Here is a 7,349-nt window from a genome sequence, read left to right on the forward strand (position 1 = left end):
AAAGGAAATAATGGTAAATATTGTGCTCGAAGTGAAAAAAGAAAAAAGTTATAGTTGGTCATAAATATATAACAAATCATTTAAAAGCTAAAAGTTTGCTTTGAAGAATTCAATGGCTATTGAGATTCTTGAAGCTGTATCATGTATGGCGTAGAAATTTGACAAAAGAGAGAAAAAAAAGTATATATTTTCTATATGGTAGAAATTGAATAAGAGTAGTTTTTTTTTTTTCCCATGAAAATTTGATTAATATTTATTACAAATGACAAAGTACTATTTATTTTCTTTCTACAAAGATTGAAGGAAACCAAAAAAAAAAAGTCCGTTTTATTTTTTTTATCAAAATAATTTTTTACAGAAATAAAATTACAGAACGACATTTTGTTTAGTTTATATATTCTTCAAAGGTCGTAAGAGTGAAATCTCCGTGGGATAGAAAGCGACGGTAAGCTAGCCGAGTTTCAGTGGAAAACTAACACAAAATGAATAGACCATCTCAAGAGTCAAGAAACTCGTCAAGTTGTCATCAGACCAAAACAATCCATTAAACAAAGTAGTATAGATTTTAGTATTTTAAAATATTTTTTACTAGATTTGTTATTATCCCCTCCAGTTTAGAAATGATTTGATTATATTTAAATTTATTATATTTCAATTATATTAATGTGATACATAAAATCAATTTAATTTTAAATCAGTTTGAAGAAAGATAACAGAGAACACGTTACCTCATGAACAGTTAGAAAGCTTTTACTTGTTAAGTTTTGCGCTTCGTGCGGCAGTTACGATAAAAAGTACGTAAAAAGGAGAAAGCAAGAAAATCATATAGATTTAATGTGGTTCGACAATATACCTACATATATCCACAGAAATGGGAGTTAAATTTTCACTAACTATCAAAAATAAGATTACATCATATATATTTATACTGACCCTTGCTGTAGTATTAGAAAATTTCAATAATACCCATATACCATACCGCGGGTGCGTACGTTAGGAGATAGAAAAATATTTGACCAAGATGTAATCTTGTCAGAACTTGGAAGTATTGAGGCAAAAATAAGTTCCAACATGGAGTAAATAAACAGAGCTCGAATGTTACTCAGTTTTGCATTCAAATGTTATTTTTAAAATATGTCGTATAACTAACTAGTAAATAAACCTTCAGTGCTCAGCTCGTTGCTACGACCAATGTCGCCCAACGACATGATGGTCCTTCTCCCATTCGGTTCTACAAGAACAACCACCGTGGTGGGTCTCACCAAACTGGTCCAGATTAGTATCATAACAATCGACCTCATAGAAAACCAGAATGTCAGTTTTGTGAAGAACTTGGACATACAATCCGCTTGTGTCCAAAATTGCAGTCTATGTCTGCCAATTGTGCCAGTAAATCATCTGGCAAGAGTGCGAAATGGCTTTTTGACCCTGGTGCTTCCCACAACATCACCTCAGACCTCTCTAACTTATCAATTCATTCTGAAGATGATGGTACTGATGTTGTGGTCATTGGAGACGATTCAGGTTTATCTCTCACTCATATTGGTTCTCTTGTGTTAGAAATACTAGATCAAAGTATACAGTGAAAGTGATGTTACCTCGTCGGTAAATCATAGATCTAGTGTGGTTGTTTCACGGATTTTTCGTCGTTGTCATTGTTCATCCGGAATCTCCTGTATCGATGGTAGAGTGTGCTTCGTGGTAATATACCAGAGCAACACCCATATATTCCATAGTCTAGATGCCGGGACTATAGATAACTAATTGTGAGAGAGAGAGCTTGTTGATCCAAGTATATCATCCAAAGAGGGGAAGGGCTATGTATATAGCCCCTCTAGTGTAACCCCTGGTTGGACATTAATGGCCAGCCATCAAGTCTCATGAACCACTTCACAAACCCTAAGAGAAGGTGAAGGGGTGCCCATTTCTTACATCTCCCACTCACACATAGTAGGCAAGACCCCAAGTCTGCATCTCTCAATATGTTCTCAATCTTGGTCATACTGGCAAATAGCCCGTGCGATCATCGAGCACAGCTGTAAAAGAAAAATGGGAGCACTATACTAAATCTCTCCGAGAAAAGACCATCATAGCAACATTCCTAAAAATGTCTCGTTATGCTCCGACTCATTTGGTCACATCAAACTAAGCATCCCTAATCCCTCTCGAGTCCAAAATGACTCAGAGCAATGCTCAATCTCCATAAAACATGATGTACTCAAAGCTATGTCGCAACATCTAAGAAGCAACATAACTTGCCGGCAGTGAGCACAAACCAATATCAATGTGTTACCAAATAGTCTTCCATTTGCCCTCATGTCATTTAGTTTTAGTTCAGTCGCTTTTCCCATTAATGTCTCTTTAGACGGCATCATTGATGGTCATAGATAACATGCCAAAGTAGTAGACACTAAAACATCAACCTCGTGACATAGTCAAAAGTCTCCTAAGGGCATAAATAAATTAAGGTTATCAATTATGACCTATAGGACTCACACAGTGAGAAAGTAGGGATCCATTCACTCACCTCTATTGTTGGTCGCAAAAGCACATGTAGTATGAAATACATGTTACAGTGGAATTCTCTTTTCGAAGAAAGAGCGTATATCTAATCTCAATACACCGTACAAATCTTAGTTTAGTCGTTATCTCAGCGCCTAACCCGAGTTCCTCCATTTGCTCGCTATCTAAAGCGCCAAAGAAGGTCTCGCATCTGGCTAAACCACAGGCTACATGGATTGTGGGTAACCATGCACGGTCCTTAGACCTCATCTTAGCTCCCACTAAGGCGACATATCTTTTGTGTCTTCCAACTTATCCCTCTCTAGATAAATACCGAGTGACACCTTGTCTCATCTTTGCTCGCTACCTCTTTGTAGCGCCAAAGGCGATCTCTCGTGTGAGTGAGCCGATCTAAGTTTGTCAATATACATTTTTCACCATAACTCTTAAACCATGAGGTATAGAGAATACCATGAGGTACAGAGAAATCACATGGTCAACAACAAGTTATTAAACCACAACTCTCAAGTGGTGTTTATTGACCGTTTCTCTCCATGCGCATTCTAATGTGTAGTAACTTTCCAAAACATGCTCCTATCAAGAGACTCTGCATTTACATATAAAAGTCCTTTGCATAACCATGAAGTCAACGATGACTTATCGTGAATCTCATTTAGGTCAAACTCACAATATAAATCTTAGATTCTAGTCAACAAGTCCAACTGCGATTTTTAAGAATCTATAAAGTGACCACAAATGTCATTCAACAAATTTAATTTGCGACTTCAAGGTTTCATATAAATCTTTTGTACTCAACAAAAGCTTGTAAGATAACTATAATTTATTTTTCATTAAGGGTAAAGCGATTAGGGCCTTTGCCCCAAAAACAATCATAATAATCTAGTCATTACTTTTAACGACAATCGCACCACAAACTCACTTAATCAAGTAAGCCATATTTACCCTCTAACAAAATCTTGACCTCTAACTCACATGAGCAAACTATAATGGAAACACCAAATAGTATAGGCAAAATTAGATTCTTTGGTATTGTTCATCTCATTAATTGTCTATGGATTTTGAACAAGAGCTCCTAGAAACTATTTTTCTTGTAAACAGTCTCACAAGACATGAGGCCTGAGCTACTTTTCACAAATCCATGTCCATCATCTCATATCATGGAACACCTCTTATTAGGCGACAAGTAATTATTTAAGACAACCAATTCGCAATATCTCTTAGGATGACATTTTTCTAATATTGTTAACAACGTTCAAAGAATCCCATTTTATTCAATAGGTCGTTTAACAAAACAAAATGACTAGGTACATTGGGTGTTTTTGAATAGATGGCTTGTTTAGGCCGCATGTAAACAGCACCAGCATCATTCATTTGCTTTTTGTACCAAAATAGTACTATCAACAATCATGCACTCAAAGTACTTCATGCCTAAACATTACAAAAACTAACCATCTAATTCTCCTATGAGAATCAGCTATTTAACACCATCAAGAAAAGTTTCAATAAATATGCGATCAACAGCTATCTAAATGCAACTCAATTAGTGCCAAGAGATGGATCTATACTTCTATCAACTCCATTTTTCCTCTATCAATTAGATCAACAACCCCAGGTTGGATCATATAAGTGAAGTGAATCTAAGATTCTATATTGGGATTCCTACTATATAAATTCAATACATTTAGCGGAGCCATATTACAAATATTCTCTTCTAGTCTCTAAATGACGAGAGAATACTGATATAAAGCTACCACGCTATTTATGAGGATCCTTATATTCTACAACTTTTGGGAGTCACTATTACTAATGGTACATCTTAAGTCAAAGGTATACTTCTACTAGTTGTTGAATTACTCCCATGTGAGTTAATCTAAGTTGCTTCAAGATTATAATGCTCAACCTCAAATATAGGAGCAATTAATCTTTATGTTACAAAATAACACGCAACTTCTATTATTACCCACAAGATTCAAAGGCAAAATAGTTGTTTAGTTCTATATGACATTTGATCCCATCAACTTCTATAAAAATTGTAGTGCATGCGTCCCAAGCGCACTTACAATTTTACTCTAGACCTTTTCGAGGTTTCACAATAATGATGGTCTAAGACTATCTGACACTCACAATAATCTTTATTTGTTTCCAACTACTGCTCATGGAGGAGATTAATGCAACGATTAAGTCGTATAAATAATCTCTAGGTTTTCTTCATGGTTATCTCAAAGTTACTAAACTATGCGCATCTAATTACACACACATCTAAGAAATTTGCTGCGTTAATCTAAGTCAGAATAAAAATAATTAATACACGTCACAAGATCAAAAATTCGCTAAGCTTCCTAATCATCTCTTGCCCCTCAGTGCCTAATTATTAATTTCTAATTTAATTTTCGTGCAAATTTATATCGTATAGGAGATTAATTCCAAATCAATCTCAACCATACTTCCACTAAGATAAGTATCTACCTAGTCAATCACATGTAAAAATAATTTCTTCCTAGATCGAGGAAATCAATATGAACCAATCATAAACATGGACTAATCAAAATTCGGGCCACTTAATCCTTCATTTTATCACACTCTAAAAGAAAAATATATAGACTAATTTCTAAAATTAGCCTAAGAAATACAAGTGATAAAATAAGCTCACAATATGACATGTAAACATAATACATGTACAAAACATTCATCATATTTGATCTAAATAATTAGTATTCACCAAAAAAATAATAATCTAGGCAATAAAATGCCTAACAAATGCGATAAAAAATTTCACAATCTCATGGCATGCATATATTCAATAACCATATGCAAAAATATTTCAGAAAAAGTAAATATTTTATGCCACAATTACATGTTGAATTACTAAATAAAATCAGCATGCACACTAACAATTAGCTCTAGCCTAATGGTTGAGCTTATAACCCTTGTGTGTGAGGTCTTGAATCCCATGCCAAGCATTTTGTCAAAAGACAATTTATGTCACTGTTCTTAGACAGTCAATGGGCCGCACCTTCTTGGGTGCCCAACTGCAAAGCAGGCACAGGCCTGCTGGGCTCACTGCCCAAATATCCCAATGACCTTTTCTAAAAAAAAAAAAATTAGCTAGGCTGCATTTTTTAAAAATAAAAAATAAAAAAACAAATAGTTGGGCTTTTTTTTTTCAACAAAACAAGAACAGATATTGACTTTTTTTAAAAAAATTGCCGAAGTGTTTCAATCGAAATAAAACCAATAGATTTGCAGCCCACAACCCATAAATAATTTAAACCAAATTGTTTTCCTTTAATTAAAATAGATGGGTTTTGCTAAAACAAAAAACATGGGCCAGACCAAAAACTTGATTTAAAAGAAATAGGCCCAACTCCCTTTAAATCCAGCCCAAACTCCATCATAAACCATAGAAACTATTCATCTTTTTCCTCACGTTATAGTTGTTCAATGTAACGGAAGAAAAAATAAATTTTCAGCTGCTTGTAACCGCTGCCACTAGTGGCAACAGAAGATCACAGTAGAGCGGCCTCACTCGGTGCAATGTGCAGCACTGATACTTCTGTCGCCTGTGCAGCACCATGGGCTACTACCCACCTGGTGTGCGCAACCCATGGTGCACCGTTGCACCTGCACTGTTGCACTGCACCGCACACCTGCATGCAACATCCATCCGGCGTTGCTTGTGGCACCACATACAAAACAATAGAGGTTTCGTGCTCTGTGCACGGCAGCGCCTGCAGCACCACCATGGTGCGTGTTGCTCTGCGCGTAGATGTGCATGGGCGTCGTAGCACCCAGCTGGTGAGCCCAAGTTGCACTGCACGCTGCACTCTCATGGGTGCGAGATCACTCTTTCGTCGCACCACGGTGCAGGTGCATGCTGCACCGTCAAGGTGCGCTTTACCCACGGTTTTTAACCGCCGCAGCACCCTGGGCAACGAAACACCGTGGGCTATGCTGCACACGATCGGAGCACGCAACCAGGTTCAGCTATGACACTAGCTGCCGCAGCAGCGCAAGCCACCTTGCACTGCTTCATACGACACTCTGGAGCAGTGAAGCTCCTCTGTCATGGCAGTGATGCTGTCTTGTGTGGCTTAACACCGATGTGCACCATCACCTCTCAACCAACCATGGTTACCGAGAGAAAAAAAAAAAAAAAAATCTCATCGTGCAACAAAAATCACTAATTACAACATGGCCGTCAAACACAAATCGGAAACAACCAATTCATGTTATGATACCAATGTTAGAAATACTAGATCAAAGTATACAGTGGAAGCGATGTTATCTCGTCGATAAATAGTAGATCTAGTGTGGTTGTTCTATGGATTCTCTGTCGTCGTCGTTGTTCATCCGAAATCTCTTGTATCGATGGTGGAGTGTGTTACGTAGTAATATTCCAGAGCAACATCCACATGTTCCACAGCCTAGATGCCGGGACTAGAGAGAACTAATTGTGAGAGAGAGAGCTTGTTGATCCAAGTGTATCATCCAAAGAGGGGAGGGGCTATGTGCCCTTCTAGTGTAACCCCTTGGCTGGCCATTAAGGGCCAGCCATCAAGTCTCATGAAGTGGCTCTTAAGTCACTTCATAACCCCTAAGAGAAGGTGAAAGGGTGCCCACTATGGGTGCCCCTTTCTTACATCTTGTTTTACAGCCTGCTGGTCAAAATTTTCAAGTACGTGATACTCTTTGTGTACCAGCTATTCACAAGAATCTTATTTTTGTGCATCATTTTACTAAGACCAATAATGTGCTCATTGAATTTCACCCTGATTATTTTCTTGTGAAAGATCGGATCACGGAGGCGACTATGCTGCAAGGAAGCT

Source organism: Juglans microcarpa x Juglans regia, chromosome 1D (assembly GCF_004785595.1).
Source record: "Juglans microcarpa x Juglans regia isolate MS1-56 chromosome 1D, Jm3101_v1.0, whole genome shotgun sequence".
NCBI classification, from domain to species: Eukaryota; Viridiplantae; Streptophyta; class Magnoliopsida; order Fagales; family Juglandaceae; genus Juglans; species Juglans microcarpa x Juglans regia.